This window comes from Carassius auratus, unplaced genomic scaffold (assembly GCF_003368295.1).
Source record: "Carassius auratus strain Wakin unplaced genomic scaffold, ASM336829v1 scaf_tig00035103, whole genome shotgun sequence".
Taxonomy (NCBI): Eukaryota; Metazoa; Chordata; class Actinopteri; order Cypriniformes; family Cyprinidae; genus Carassius; species Carassius auratus.
Genome location: NW_020526203.1, coordinates 99,654 through 116,086, shown reverse-complemented (window position 1 = coordinate 116,086; position 16,433 = coordinate 99,654). Strand labels below are relative to the sequence as shown.

General features: G+C 42.1%; 1 protein-coding gene across 1 annotated transcript in view; it reads left to right on the top strand.

The window, feature by feature from the left end:
- Positions 1–16,433, top strand: part of LOC113081810 (phosphoinositide 3-kinase adapter protein 1-like) — a 113,695-nt gene that overhangs the window by 19,949 nt on the left and 77,313 nt on the right. The window lies entirely within an intron of this gene.

Below are 16,433 nucleotides of genomic sequence, written 5' to 3'. Positions count from 1 at the left end.
AAAAAGCCCTGTCCGTGGATAAATGCATCTATTCAGAGCTGTAGAAGTAAACGTCGGAAAATAGAGCGCTTATGGAAAACAACTAAACTTGAAGTTCACAGGCTTTATCTTAGGGAATTAACTGCTTCTCTAAATGAACTCCTGAAAAGTGCTAGAACTAACTACTTCTCTCAGCTAATATCCTCTAATAAGAAAAAACCCAAATTCTTGTTTGATACCATTAATTCTATTGTTTCTCCATCTGTTTCTCCAATTGCGGAGCTCTCTCTGCCAAAAAGTAATGTATTCCTTGACTTCTTTGTTGAGAAAATTAAGGATATCAGAGCTAGCATTTTACCTCATCCTGCACTCTAGGCTAGAGGTCTTCACAGTGCACCCGAGACCCGTCGACCCCGGACCCGACCCGGGACCCGTACGGGTTCGGGTCTATATTTTAAATCATCAGCCGGGTCCAGGTCGGGTCCGAATCTATTACCTCGGGTCCCGGGTCTGTTTAACATTGTGTGTAATACCCGTGCGATCACCGATCGGAGTAATCGGACTCGAAGAACACCCGGCCGTGATCAAAGTCTGCTTGTGTTTTTTGTAACTTGCAACTTGTAAAATTAGGAAAAGAAAAGAGTGAGCCAAAATAAGTGATCTCTCTCTATCTCTCTCTCGCTCGCAGACTCAGAGTTAATATACAAGTGCACTCACGGTTTTAATGCTTGCAGACTTGACACACTCATATTTAATATATTTCAAATCAGCAACACAATCTGAGGTGAACTGTCACATGAATGTTTTCTATTACGCTCAAATTGCGTTAAAGCATTTTAGGTTGATACAGCTAGCACGCATGTGCAGTCTCGAGCGCATTTCATGTTTCGATGGCAACCAGTGAGGGACACTTCGACTGCCAAACCGTGTTTTACATTTTCTCCCATTTTTATAATATTATAAATGAACCGTTTAATCTTAAAGTTTTAGTGGTTCAGATTCAGACTCGATGCAGAGCAGAGAGCACAGAGCACAGACAGAGATCAGATGATAATAGTAAATAAATAACGTCAGCGGCCATGGCATTGCACGAGCGATCATTATTATAGTTGAAAAGGGCAAACAGTCTAAGTTATTACGCGAATTAACTCGAGTCAGAATGTACATGTGCACAGTAGCATTTGTAATCCTTCACCGTGACATCAAGTGGACTTTTGAAGCTGAAATAATGATTGGATACAGCTTGGACTTGGAATAACGAGAGGAATAACATGAATAACTTTCTTGACGGAGGATTGTAATGCATCACAGCAGTCAAGAGAGACTACGGCTCTTTAAATTAGGTAAGACAAAAAGCTGTATTATCAACCCATTCATGCTTTTATTTCGTCTCGTTTAGACTATTGTAACAGTCTTTTTATTTGCCTTAATAAGAAGGATCTTTGTCGTCTCCAGACTGTCCAAAATTCTGCTGCTAGGCTTTTAACCCACACGAGTAAAAGGGCACATATTACTCCAATTTTAGCTTCTCTTCATTGGCTACCAGTGAAATTTAGAATGCACTTTAAAATTTTGGTTCTAACTTTTAGAGCCTTACAAGGACAGGCGCCCCCATACATCTCTGACCTGCTGCGTACGTCCTCACGTAGTCTGAGATCAACAGGCCAGAGATTTTTAGTTGCCCCCCCTTACACATTTTAAAACTAGAGGGGACCGTTCGTTTCAAGCTGTGGCACCTCGGTCGTGGAACGCTTTGCCTCCTTCCATAAGCTGCTTGGATTGTGTGGAAAATTTTAAAACCCAGTTGAAAACTCTTCTTTTTAAAGAGGCTTTTAACTAGACTGTAGGCTGGCCTTATGTGTACTTCTGTTTATTTTGATTATGTGCTGTAATGTATTTATAAGTGTTGTGTGTCAGGTGTTGCTGAAATGAAGGACCCAGATGCAGTAGAAATGCAACAAGAGTTTATTTCAGTGATTATTCGAACTGCTGAATTCCAGATCCACAATCCCTGAACCCAATAGAGGAGATCAGAGTCCAAACAGATATGTTCCAGGCGAGCGGTAGTCAGAATCAGGCGATGGTCATTATAGATGATAGCCCAGGCAGATTCAGAGAGATCCACAAATCTAGATAATAATCCAGAGCAAACAATCCAAAAGTCCAGATGAACAGACCACTGGTCAAGGAGCATAAACAGTCCAGGCAGCAGTTGAAATAACTGGGCAGAAAAAAAAGAGAAACTGAGAAAACAAATACAAAACTATAACTGATGAATCAAAACAAGAAATGCATAAAAAGCGTCAACAACAAAACACACTGGCAAAGACAAAGAGAAAACATGAGATTTAAATAAGGAAAAAATAAATGACAAAATGACAAACAGCTGAGAATGCCTACACAACCGCGCTGATTGCAAAGCGCAATCAGCTGAATGCGGCTGGCACGCCAAGTGAAAAAACAAAACAATCAACACGTGCACAACCACGCCGATCGCAAAATGCGAACAGCTGATCTTGTGCAAACAGAAACAAAAACAAAGGCTCCACCAGGAGTGAGAGACAGATCAAACCTGAGCCCTGACAGTACCCCCCTCCCAGGAACGCCACCCGGCGTACCCCTGGTCGAGGAAGACTGACGACGATGAAACTCCACGATGAGCGAGCGGTCCAGAATTTCCCGAGCTGGGACCCAAGATCTCTCTTCTGGACCGTAGCCTTCCCAATCCACTATATATTGAAAGCCTCGTCCACGGTGCCTGGAATCAAGAATCCGCCTGACGATAAAGGCTGGAGTGCCCTCAATCATCAGGGGAGGAGGGGGGGTGGGGATAGAAACACGAGAATGGGAAGAACATACAACAGGTTTAACACGAGAAACATGAAAGACAGGATGGACACGACAGAGAGGTTGAGGCAACCGAAGCCGCACTGCCGTCGGACTGACCACCTTGACAATGGTATATAGGCTAGTGAGAAATGGTCAAAAAGTGCTTTAGTTTTCGAGATACCCCTACCGGAGGTAGAACTAAACCCAACAATGTTTTTCCTCATCTCTAAGGTCTCCCATATATGAAATGGATTCTTGGCTAAAAATATTTTACTGCAAAGATTGTTAAATTAACAGATATTGTTATACACCACAAAACCAATAAAGGACTAAAATATAGCCTGTCCGTATGGGAGTTAAGGCATATAAACTAATGCAGATCAATCACACAAGCTCTGAGAGCTTTGAAACTTGACATGTTTGTAGCCAGGAAGTTGATTTAACTACTAGAAAAGACTGGATGTGAATATCTTGATGTATGGAATAAATAGACACATGTAAACACATATCTAAAATAAGCGGACATGCACAAATTTAATATCTATGCAGAATGTTTTCATTTACTTTGTGCTTGCTTTGCCTGGCATTATCACAGAAACACATATCATGGCTTGTTGGAAAGGTGGGGTTGTGCTGAATCCAGCAATATCAAATATGTAAATATATAATAAAAGAGAAGTGTTCTGTCAATCAATGTATGAGGTGTCCAAAATGAAAGAACGCTGGACAAAATAGCCTCAAGTCCAAATCACATTATCAGTGGAGAGAAGAATGTTGAATTCATGGTTACTGCAAAGTAACTTACATTAGGTAAGTGCTGATCTATATTTATGATACATTTAATAATGATACATTTCATAATGCACAGTATACTATACAATTCATATGAACCACAGATCCAATTGAATCAGGTTAACATTGGAATGGAACACCTTTATTAAAATATCGTCACTGACGGGCAGAATCCTCGCATGTCCAAATTTTGTCTATTTCATATTTTTTCACAATTCAATGCTATTGGTCAAACCCCACGTGGTAAACAATCTAAAGTGTTGAAAATAGATTGAGAGCAAATCTCTTAACTCCATTGGACACTTCAACTGTCTGCGAATCCTCGTAACGCCACCTCTTCTTCACTCCGCGGCAGGAACTTCCACGGCATTTTATGTTCTCAGGATTTAAAGTCGCAACGATTGAGAAATCCTCGTCGAGCAACACATAAAGCAAGCCTTAACTCTGATTTGATCTATTTTAAACTATGATATCAGTTATTGATGTATTTTAAATGTCTACTTATTACTAGGCAAAGCAAGGCAAGTTTATTTATATAGCACATTTCATACACAATGGTAATTCAAAGTGCTTTACATAAAATAAAGTAAAATAATCATGAAGAAAAATAATAATAATAAACACAAGCAATTTTAAAACTTTTAAAATTATGAAAAAAACTACTTAACTAAAATGAATTTAAAAACAGTTAGAAAATGATGTGAAAATATAGTGCAATCAGTTCGGACATTGCACAGTGCTCATTCAATAAATGCACAGCTAAACAGATGGGTTTTGAGTCTAGATTTAAATGTGACTAGTGTTTTAGCACATCTGATCTCTTCTGGAAGCTGATTCCAACTGTGGGCGGCATAGTAACTAAAGACGGACTCCCCTTGTTTTGTGTGAACCCTTGGTATTTCTAACTGACTCGATCCTAGTGATCTGAGTGCTCTGTTAGGTTTATATTCAGTGAGCATATCTGCAATATATTTCGGTCCTAGGTCATTTAGTGACTTATATACGAGTAAAAGTACTTTAAAATCAATCCTATATTTAACTGGAAGCCAGTGTAAGGACCTGAGGACTGGTGTAATATGCTCAGATTTTCTGGTTCTAGTCAGAATCCTGGCAGCAGCGTTCTGCATGAGCTGCAGCTGTCTAATGGTCTTTTTGGGAAGGCCGGTGAGGAGCCCATTACAATAGTCCACCCTGCTGGTGATAAAGGCATGAACAAGTTTCTCCATGTCTTGGCTGGAAACAAAACCTCTAATTCTTCCAATGTTTTTGAGATGATAGTATGCTGATTTAGCTACTGCTTTGACATGACTACTGAAACTCAGACCGGTCTCCAGAATCACAACAAGATTCCTGACATGATTTTTAGTTGTTTGACCCCTAGAGTCAAGGTATGCATTCACCTTGAACACTTCATGTTTGTTTCCAAATGCAATGACTTCAGTTTTTTCCTTGTTTAGCTGAAGAAAGCTCTGGCACATCCAACTATTAATTTTATCAATGCATTGGCAGAGGGAGTCAATAGGCGGATCTTTTGTGACGTCATTGTTTATGTTTGTCGCGTTGCATCATGGGAATCGTGTGGCAGGAAACACAGCTAGATACCTGTAATTTGATTGTTTTGCACGTTTGGAGGAGGATTTAGAGAAGAGGATGGTTCACTCTTGCTGTGTGGTCGATTGTACGGTTAGTTGGGGGCCTGATAAAAAGTTTTCGCTTTCTGATTCAGGTGTCCCAAACCGCAATCCACAGCACCCAGACTATGTTCCTCACATCATTCTGTAGCTGTGCTTTGCTGCAAGCCTCACTAGTACATGCAACATTTGTAAGTCCTATCCTGACAGCTGCTTCTACTTTAAACATGCTACATGACTGCATGTTTCTCCAAGACTGGATTTGAAAGAAGGAGAAATGTGTAAGCTGTGATATACAATTTTTCACCATTAGTACAGACGCCATTGAAAGTCTCACACTGAAAACAATTGAATTGGTACAACAGTCACTACTTTTTTTTAGTAAATAAATAAGTAAATAAGAACACTGATAAATGAAGACTTACCCGGCTTTGCAGTCGCAGTGAGCAGTGATTATTTCGGCGTTCTCTTTGGCGATCACCCACGGGAGATGCAAATCATGCTGTGACTCTGCTTGGCCAGGTCTAACCTCTGCTTTTAGCACAATCACTGCTTTCTGTTTGACAGAAAAGATTGGCCCAACTTTTCGAGAAACAAAATAATCATAGGCCTTCAGACTTTTGAAAGCCTTTAATCTTTCATGAGTGAAGGGTCCAGGGGTTTCTATTAAATGAGAATAAATGTCTCCCCGGCAGATTGGTGGCCAAGACACGGACGAGTTGGACCAACGTTTTTTGTCATCCCAGATCTCATATGGGCTTTGAATAGCTTCGACTTGTCACCAATACAAATTTTGAGCTTCTCTCCAAACCTCCTCCAGTCTTCAGAAGTTAAAGTGCTTATATATTGAGGATTTTGCCCGCTAAAGGCCCGTTCACATCAAGCACGATACCTATAAAGATAACGATAAAGATATAGTTCTAAAAATCGTTCTCAATATTAAAGAATAGCAGAGTCCACACCATAACTATATCGTTGGAATCACTTTCAGAAAGATTTTTTTCCCCCTGATTAATGATAAAACATTGCCAACCAATCAGAATCAATCCTGCTGTAATGAGCTCGAGAATTTAAAGCAGCAGACGTGCCGCGTCCGCTTAAAATACACAGACAATATCGTTCGCTGGTGTGGACGCTAATATCATTATCTTTATAGTTATCTTTATAGTTATCGTGCTTGGTGTGAACGGGCCTTAACTCACTTGAAAGTGCTCGTTGCGTCTTTACAGCCCGCCATACTGTTTGTTTTGTTGCCACACAACCACTCCTCCTATTGGGCTGTAGTAATTTGGAGATAAGGCTAGGTAAATCTGGGTATCATCAGCATAGCTGTGATAGGCAATTTGGTTCTTTCTGATTATTTGACTTAGTGGAAGCATATACAGGCTAAAAAAGAGCGGTGCCAGAATTGACCCTTGTGGCACTCCACATGTCATGGACGTCCACTTAGACTTATGCTCTCCTAGACTCACATAATAGCCTCTCCCTTCTAAGTATGACCTGAACCATTTGAGTACCATCCCAGAAAGCCCAACCCAGTTTTCCAGTCTCTGTAGAAGTATGTTATGATCGATAGTACTAGGGTTATTACTAGGCTTATTATACATGTGCATTGAAGTTTTAAAATGTATCTAATTTCTAATTCTACTTGTATTGAATTAAATGTTTTGGATACCAGCATTAAATTATTGTTTTTATTATTATTTTACTGACTCAAAGTTGGCACTGTGCATGTAAAATGCCCCAAGTAGGCTAACAGGTTTTATTTATGGGAGAAAAAAGGTCTGTCTACTGGCGCCAAGTAAGCCTATCTTTGCATAACTCTGTTTTTTTTTTTTCATTTCTTACAATAACAAATGAAAATCGTTAGGTTAGATACATTTGAGTAGGCTTGTTTTGTTAAAAATCCATAGCTGTAATGCTTCGGTAATGCTCCACACAGCTGTAATGCTCCACACAGCTCACGCTGAAAAGCGACGCAGTGCCTTACTCGGAGACTGGCCCCATTCTCTCTTGCACGGCTGCTTCGCTAGCATCATCGGATGCCTATCAGAATACGGGAGTTAAGACCGCAGTTTGAGCCAGTGGCTTGAATTGATATGGCTCAGGCCCTGGCCCTGTGTCCTCAGACACCTCGACATCCTCCACTTCAGGTGAAGGTGGGGGAGAAAAGTCCTCTACTTCAAATGAACGCTCTGTTTCAAAACTACTTGCGTCACTAGAGTCACTCTCCATTTTAGCGACTCTAACAGCAGCTGTCAATTAATCTGTCACTGAGGGTCTCAGGTTCACGCCCCACCGGCTCAGCCCTGCCCTTGGTTTGTCCCCTCTATCTCCGCTGTGCTCTGCCCACTTTTCAGCATTTTTCAAATATTGCCAGTGGGTGGAGTCAGGCTCTGACCAGGGGTTTAGTTACCCCTTAAAGCCTTATCTCTTGTCAAAAGGCTCGACACGACCGCAGACTTTGATGAACTCTGCTGGCAGCAGCGACGTCTGTGTCTGTATCATTCTTATCAATGAGTGCAAAACCTCATATCTCCCCGCTCCCAAGTCATAAAAATCTCGTATTTCAGATTAAACATGATTTTGTCCCACCCTCTTTGTTTTTTGATGATGGAAGCATAAAGAAGATAACAGCAGCTGCCAAGTGTAAAAGAACCATCAGCATATATCATTGATGGCATGGATCTTCTTCAAATGCTCAATGATTCAGCCTTCCAAACGTTCAATGACCTGGGTGAGTGTGTCTGGAAAAAGATTGCAACTTTAATGGGAAAGGAAGGTAACAGCTGTGTCGTTATAGTTTTTGATAGATATGACGACCAACACTCAATCAAAGATCTTGAAAGACAAACAACAGGCACCAAGATGGGCATCCTAGCACCAACCTGGATGAGCTGAGGTACACACTAGCATCTACCACAGATATGTCAGCAGCAAATCTACCCCCAACAGAAGATGGCTTCCAGCAACATGTGTTGAGAGCCGTGTACCAAACAGCAGTGTGGCATCACAGCCACCTGGGCAAAACTCTTCTCTGGAACCCAGTTGGTAGAGGATGGAGGCTCAGAGAATGTGGCTGCATTTAATCTGTGATGTTCCAGAAGGCACCAGCACCTAAAGGAGTTAGAGACCTCACCCACATCTACTGTACAGACGGAAACTGTGCCGATGCCACCATATGCCAGTGTCTTTCTGTGGGCTTGACCTGCACAGGGTTTTGCTCTTGCCCTGACTGTCCAAATATGACCCACTTTGTCACTGATGACAATGTGGATGAGTGGTGTGTTGCAGTTGTAACATCATGGGGGGTTGACCCCAAAATGTTTCAAGAGGGTCTGGCTGCAGGCTTGTACTTGCACTCTCAGACTTGCACACTCAGACATTTGCACTTCCGCTAGTGACATCACTTGCAGTCTTTATTTTTTATTTAGTTTATTTTTTTTATTACTTTTCGTTTGAATTTCCCAACATTTTATAAAGCCAGGTGGTGAAGACAAGAAAAAAGAAACTAAATTAAAATGTCACTTGAAATTGCTACTTGAACTCTCCGCTACCTGTGACGTCACTTGCAATCAACACAAATCGTACATGTTGCCAATGGAGACAAGACGCTGTGGTGGTGATTAAATTATTAAAACTAATTTAGTACTATAACGTACAGGGTCCTGCAAGAAAAAGACAAGAGCGGCAAATCCATGGCCAGAACACCAGAATATGAACATTTGCACAAAGTCTCTAGCTAAGCGTAGAAAAAAAAAAACTTAACATGGCTTAATATATTAAGATGCTATTAAAATATCAAATTAAATGTACAGTTCATTAATATAAGGAATATGTATATAGTATTTTCCTCACATACCGCAAAATGTGGCATAATAGACATAGATGAGAAAGGCCAAACTCATGCTTCTCTACTTTATTAAAATACACAACTAATATGTACAGGCAAGCAGGTGAGCCCAGAATAAACGCAACATGCAAAGTTTCACATTAAGCATTTTTCCATATAGAATAAACTGTCTACAACTTGTTTATATCACTGTCTTTGTCCATTAACCTACATTATGTGTTTTATTTATAATGATTTTCTATAGGAGGAAAACGTTTAATGTACAATTTAACGCACTGCGTTCTGTACTCGTCTTCTTGCCTGTACGGAGCTGATCCTTTTAAAATCACTTAATGCATAATGCCCGTTCATATTTGCTGGTCTGTATATACTTTGAGTCAACAACAAGACATATAGCCTAGGCCTACTAAATTGTCTTTATCATCTTAGTCTGTTATTAGGCCACATTAAGCGTTATGTTGTATGGGAGGACAAAGTTTGCACATTGTGTTCATAGCCATCTGCGTGCCTTGTAGTACATTGAATAATAACTATATATCAAATTTGGTCTTTTAATTGAACTTAATGTGTCTGAATACATTATGCCACATTAAGTGTTAGTTTTTTTCTACAGGAGGAAAACGCTTAACGAAAGACTTTGTGCATTGCGTTCATATTCTGCTGTTCTGTGGCCAAGGTCTGTGCTTGTCTTTTTCTTGCAGGACCCTGTACGTTATAGTACTAAATTAGTTTTAATCATTTAATCACAACCACAGCGTCTTGTCTCCACTGGCAACATGCAAGATTTGTGTTGATTGCAAGTGAAGTCACAGGTACCAGAGTGCAAGTAGCGATTGCAATTGACATTGTAATTTAGTTTATTTTTTCTTGTCTTCGCCACATGGCAACTGTTATAAAATGTTGGGAAATTCAAACAAAAAGTTATCAATAAATAGAACAAAATAAAAAAATATAGACTGCAAGTGACGTCGCTAGCAGAAGCAGTGTCTGAGAGTGCAAGTGCAAGCCTGCAGCCAGACCCTTCTCCAATGGTTACTAAAAGCAGTTGATGTTCCAAATGGTTGCTGCTAGAAAATAAACTAAACAGCCTGAGAAGACAGGGCTCATTTCCCCAAAAAGTGTTTGTTTCTTTAGTTAGATTGCCATTTGTTTTATTTAAGACAGTAATTTAAGTTGTATTGTGTGAAGTTAAGTTATAGTTTTATTAAAAAGTTAATTAAGTTAAAACTCCTGGTCTCCTGTTTGTGCTATGGTAAGGTGTTATCTTTCGATTTCAATCTTTGTTTCCATATAGTACAAGGTGCCATATTAAATATTTTTTGATGTCCCTTATATTTGAATTTCTCAACATTCTTCTCATCACTGATAATGAATGGGTTTGGACTCAATTATGTCAGTGTTCCATTTTCATTCATTTTGGACACCTCATACATTGAGTGACAGAACACTTCTCTTTTATTATATATTTACATATTTGGTATTGCTGGATTCAGCACAACCCCACCTTTCCAACAAGCCATCATATGTGATTCTATGATAATGCCAGGCAAAGCAAGCACAAAGTAAATGAAAACATTCTGCATAGATATTAAATTTGTGCATGTCCGCTTATTTTAGATATGTGTTTACATGTGTCTATTTATTCCATACATCAAGATATTCACATCCAGTCTTTTCTAGTAGTTAAATCAACTTCCTGGCTACAAACATGTCAAGTTTCAAAGCTCTCAGAGCTTGTGTGATTGATCTGCATTAGTTTATATGCCTTAACTCCCATACGGACAGGCTATATTTTAGTCCTTTATTGGTTTTGTGGTGTATAACAATATCTGTTAATTTAACAATCTTTGCAGTAAAATATTTTTAGCCAAGAATCCATTTCATATAAGGGAGACCTTAGAGATGAGGAAAAACATTGTTGGGTTTAGTTCTACCTCCGGTAGGGGTATCTCGAAAATTCAGGGGCATTGTCACTAGCCTATATAAGGGCCTATAAATTTGGGTGCCAACTTACGGGCTGGAACCCGAAGTGGCAGATCTTTAGTAGAGAGCCACACCCTTTGCCCACAATCATACCTGGGTGCCACAGTCCGACGGCGGTCAGCAGCTCTTTTAGTGCGTCCCCCAGACCGGACCAACACTTCCCTGGCCCTCCTCCAGGTACGATAACAGCGCTGCATAAATGCCTGGACTGAGGGAACTGTGGCCTCAGCAGCCTGGGAAGGAAACAGAGGGGGTTGATAACCAAGACAACACATGAACGGGGGAAACCCAGTCGAGGACACCGGCAAGGAGTTATGGGCATATTCAGCCCAAGTTAGCTGCTGTCTCCAGGAGGAGGGGTTATGGGAAGCCAGGCATCGGAGGATCCGCTCGAGATCCTGGTTTGCACGCTCGGTTTGGCCGTTGGTCTGTGGATGGAATCCTGAGGACAGACTGGCGGAGGCACCCAGTCGTCGACAGAATTCCCTCCAAAAATGGGACACGAACTGGGGCCCCCTGTCAGAGACCACATCCTCCGGAAGACCATGAATCCGGAAGACGTGGTCTATGACCACCCGGGCCGTCTCCCTAGCCGAAGGGAGTTTAGGGAGGGGAATGAAGTGAACCGCCTTAGAAAAGCGATCCACAACAGTAAGGACCACCGTATTGCCGCTGGATGGAGGGAAACCAGTAACAAAATCCAGGGCAATATGCGACCAGGGGCGGGAAGGAATAGGGAGGGGATGAAGCAGACCAACGGGAGGTTGATTGGAAGATTTGTTTTGAGCACAAACCTCACAAGCACCCACGAACCGACGGATGTCCTCAGCCATGGCCGGCCACCAAAAACGCTGACGGATGGCTGCCAGCGACCTCCTCACACCAGGATGACACGTGAGTTTAGAAGAGTGACCCCACTGCAAGACGGCGGTGCGGACTGTATCAGGCACAGATAACAAACCTGCCAGACACCCCATGGGCACCTCAACCTGAGCTAATGCTCGCCTGACCCGACCCTCGATACCCCAGGTGACGGCCCCCACCACACGGCCCAAAGGCAAAATGGTGTCAGGAGGAGACTCGTCAACAGGCGCATTAAACTGCCGGGACAGAGCATCGGGCTTGCCATTCTTAGAACCCGGCCTGTAAGACAACACAAAGTTGAAGCGTCCAAAAAACAGTGCCCAACGAGCCTGTCTGGAGTTCAGCCTTTTGGCAGATTGAATATACTCCAGATTTCTATGATCAGTCCACACCAGAAATGGAATTACCGTCCCCTCCAACCAGTGACGCCACTCTCCCAAAGCCAAGCGTACTGCCAGCAGCTCTCTGTTGCCGATGTCATAATTTTGTTCTGAGGGAGAAAGGCGATGAGAAAAATAAGCACAAGGGTGCAACTTATTATCATGAGGGGATTTTTGGGAAAGAACTGCTCTGACACCAACCTGTGATGCGTCCACCTCCACCACAAACTGTCTACTAGGATCTGGCAAAATAAGAATAGGAGCAGTAGTGAATCTGGATTTCAACTCGTCAAAAGCTGCCTGAGTAACACTAGACCAACAAAATTTGGATTTGGTGGAGGTTAACGCTGTCAGAGGGGCCGCTACCTGGCTGAAATTTCTAATAAAACGCCTATAGAAATTGGAAAAGCCCAAGAACTGCTGTAAAGCTTTTCTTGAGCTAGGTACCGGCCAGTCAGAGACAGCGCCAACCTTCGCAGGGTCCATGCGAATCCCCTCCGCCGAGATGATCGACCCCAAGAACGAAACCGACTGGGTGTGAAAAGTACACTTCTCCGCCTTCACGAACAATTGATTCTCCAACAACCGCTGAAGCACTCGTCTGACGTGCTGGACATGCACCTGGAATGATTGAGAAAAAATTAAAATATCATCCAGGTACACAAAGACAAAGTCGTTAATCATATCTCTCAGCACGTCATTGACGAGCGCTTGGAAGACGGCTGGAGCATTGGAAAGCCCAAAAGGTAAAACGAGATATTCAAAATGCCCAGTGGGCGTGTTAAAAGCCGTCTTCCATTCATCCCCTCCCTAATCTGAACTAGATGATAAGCATTGCGTAGATCCAATTTCGTGAAGAACTTTGCACCCCGCAGGACCTCGAAGGCTGTTGACATAAGAGGCAGGGGGTACCTGTTCATATCAGTTATGTCATTCAGCCCACGATAGTCAATGCAGGGGCGCAAAGAGCCATCCTTCTTCTTCACGAAAAAAAAACCCGCTCCTGCTAGAGAGGAAGAGGGACGAATCAAACCTGCTGCTAGAGAATCTGATACTTCTCCATGGCCACCCGCTCGGGTGCAGACAAAGAGAAAAGACGTCCGCGAGGAGGAGAAGTGCCGGGAAGAAGATCAATAGCACAATCATATGGTCGATGGGGAGGAAGAGAGGCAGCTCGGGACCGACTGAAGACCGCACGGAAATCGTGGTACATGCCAGGGATCAGGGAAAGATCCACCTCCTCCTCCTGCAACACAGAACAAACAACAGAAGATGGATCAGACACAAGACAAGCAGCATGACAACAAGAACTCCAAGAAAGAATTAAATTCTCAGCCCAGTTAAAATGTGGGTTATGGAGAGAAAGCCAAGGATGACCCAATACAATAGAAACAGAAGGGGAATTTATTAAATACAATTCTATTTCTTCCCGGTTGTTTCCAGAGGTAATCAAACTCACCGGACCAGTGATTTGAGTAACTGCCATGAGCTGCTGTCCATTAAGGGAATGAACGGTGAGAGGAGAGGAAAGGGAATGAATGGGTAAGCCATAGTATTGAGCCCATTTAACATCAACAAAATTCCCCTCCGCACCTGAATCAATTAACACAGAGCATTTAATAACCGAGCCATTCTGTAACACTGAAGCAGGAATGAGAGTACGAGAACCCTCTGACGGAGAAATTGAAGTACCGCCCGCCAGAATTCTCCTGTTTACTCGTTGGCTTTTAATGGACAGACGGCAGCAATATGACCATGACCACCACAATATAGAAAAAGCCCCTTTAAAAGTCGGCGTTGTTTTTCCTCAGCAGTAAGACGCATTCTCCCCAGCTGCATGGGCTTAAGGTCAGATGATTCAGGAGCTCGGAAAGCAGAGGAGGAAACAGACGGTTCTGGCCGCATCCAGCTGGTATTTCCCCGAACTTTACATCTCAATTCCATACGGGAATCCAAACGAATAGCGAGATCAATAATATCGTCAAGCAGGTCTGGCAGGTCACGTGCATAGATCTCGTCCTTAACCTCCGCCACTAATCCATCCAAAAAACGAGCCACCAGGGCCGCTGAGTTCCATTAACTTGTAGCTGCAAGAGTCTTAAATTCAATAGAGTAATCAGCAACTGACCTCTTGCCTTGACGCAGCGAAGCCAATTGCCGGGAAGCCTCTTTGCCGAACACGGATCTGTCAAATACTTTTATCATCTCGGCTTTGAATGATTTAAAATCATCACAGCACAAAGAGCGCGAGTCCCATATGGCAGTACCCCAGTCGCGGGCGCGTCCAGCCAGAAGAGAAATCACGTAAGCCACTCTGGATCGGTCTAATGCATAAGTCTGGGGTTGAAGTGAAAAAAACGACCTCACACTGAATAAGAAATGAACGACAATTACTTGGTTCACCAGCATAAACGGGAGGGTTATTAATACGTGGCTCATGACCAGTGGCCTTTTGGGATGCTGCAGATGAAACATTGAGATCGACGGGCTGAAGATAGCGCAACTTGTCCGAGAGCTCAGTAACTCGTGCAACCAAGGCATCCACAGTGTGGCGAGCATGTGAAAGTTCCTCAGCCTGATGATTCAACATCGCTCCCTGATGTTCCACGGCAGCTCGGAGCTGAGCTTCTTCTGCTGGGTCCATAATGGCCAGTGTGTTACGTCAGGTGTTGCTGAAATGAAGGACCCAGATGCAGTAGAAATGCAACAAGAGTTTATTTCAGCGATTATTCGAACTGCTGAATTCCAGATCCAGAATCCCAGAACACAATAGAGGAGATCAGAGTCCAAACAGATATGTTCCAGGCGAGCGGTAGTCAGAATCAGGCGATGGTCATTATAGATGATAGCCCAGGCAGATTTAGAGAGATCCACAAATCTAGATAATAATCCAGAGCAAACAATCCAAAAGTCCAGATGAACAGACCACTGGTCAAGGAGCATAAACAGTCCAGGCAGCAGTTGAAATAACTGGGCAGAAAAAAAAGAGAAACTGAGAAAACAAATACAAAACTATAACTGATGAATCAAAACAAGAAACGCGTAAAAAGCGTCAACAACAAAACAAACTGGCAAAGACAAAGAGAAAACATGAGATTTAAATAAGGAAAAAATAAATGACAAAATGACAAACAGCTGAGAATGCCTACACAACCGCGCTGATTGCAAAGCGCAATCAGCTGAATGCGGCTGGCACGCCAAGTGAAAAAACAAAACAATCAACAAGTGCACAACCACGCCGATCGCAAAATGCGAACAGCTGATCTTGGCCGGCATGTGCAAACAGAAACAAAAACAAAGGCTCCACCAGGAGCGAGAGACAGATCAAACATGAGCCCTGACAGTTGTGTATTCTAACTATTGTTGTGAAGCACTTTGTGATTTTTATCTGTGAAATGTGCTATACAAATAACTTTTACTTACTTACTACTAACATGGAAAACAGGCACACAAAACTTTTACAATCACATACGACAATACAATACGAAGTGTGATAACAAGAAATCATAGAAAGATAAAAACAACAATTTGATTTGTCAAAGTGCTAAAACAAGGCTCAAGCTATTTTTTGTTTGGTCTGGTTTCAGAGTCGGCCTACGACAGTGAAAACTTTGTGATTTCATACAGTATGTGTCTTCCCTTGTGAAAAAGAAGTGCACTTCAGTATAATTTTATAAATTGTACTTATTGCAGAAATAATATACTTTAAAAGAACACACAGAAGTGCAAATTAAATATGTTATTTTTGCCACTTAAGTACATTGTATTTGTAATTCATTTCAAATGTATCACACTTCGTGTGCTTTATAGTTTGCATTGGCTTCCTGTACAGTCACGTATTGTTTTTAAAACTCTAACATTAACATACAAAGCTATACATGGAAACTGCCCTTTCTTATATTTGTGACTAAGTCACCCGATACATGCCTTCTCATTCCCTTCAGTCTGCTGATTCCCTTACTCTTCAACAACCTCCCTATAGATTAAAATCTATGGGGGAGAGAGCTTTCTCTGTTGCTGCACCTAGGTTATGAAACGCGCTTCCCATTGCTGTTAGAGAGGCTCACACAATAGCCAGTTTTAAGAAGCTGAAAAATTGCTTTTATGGACTGTCAGCAATAT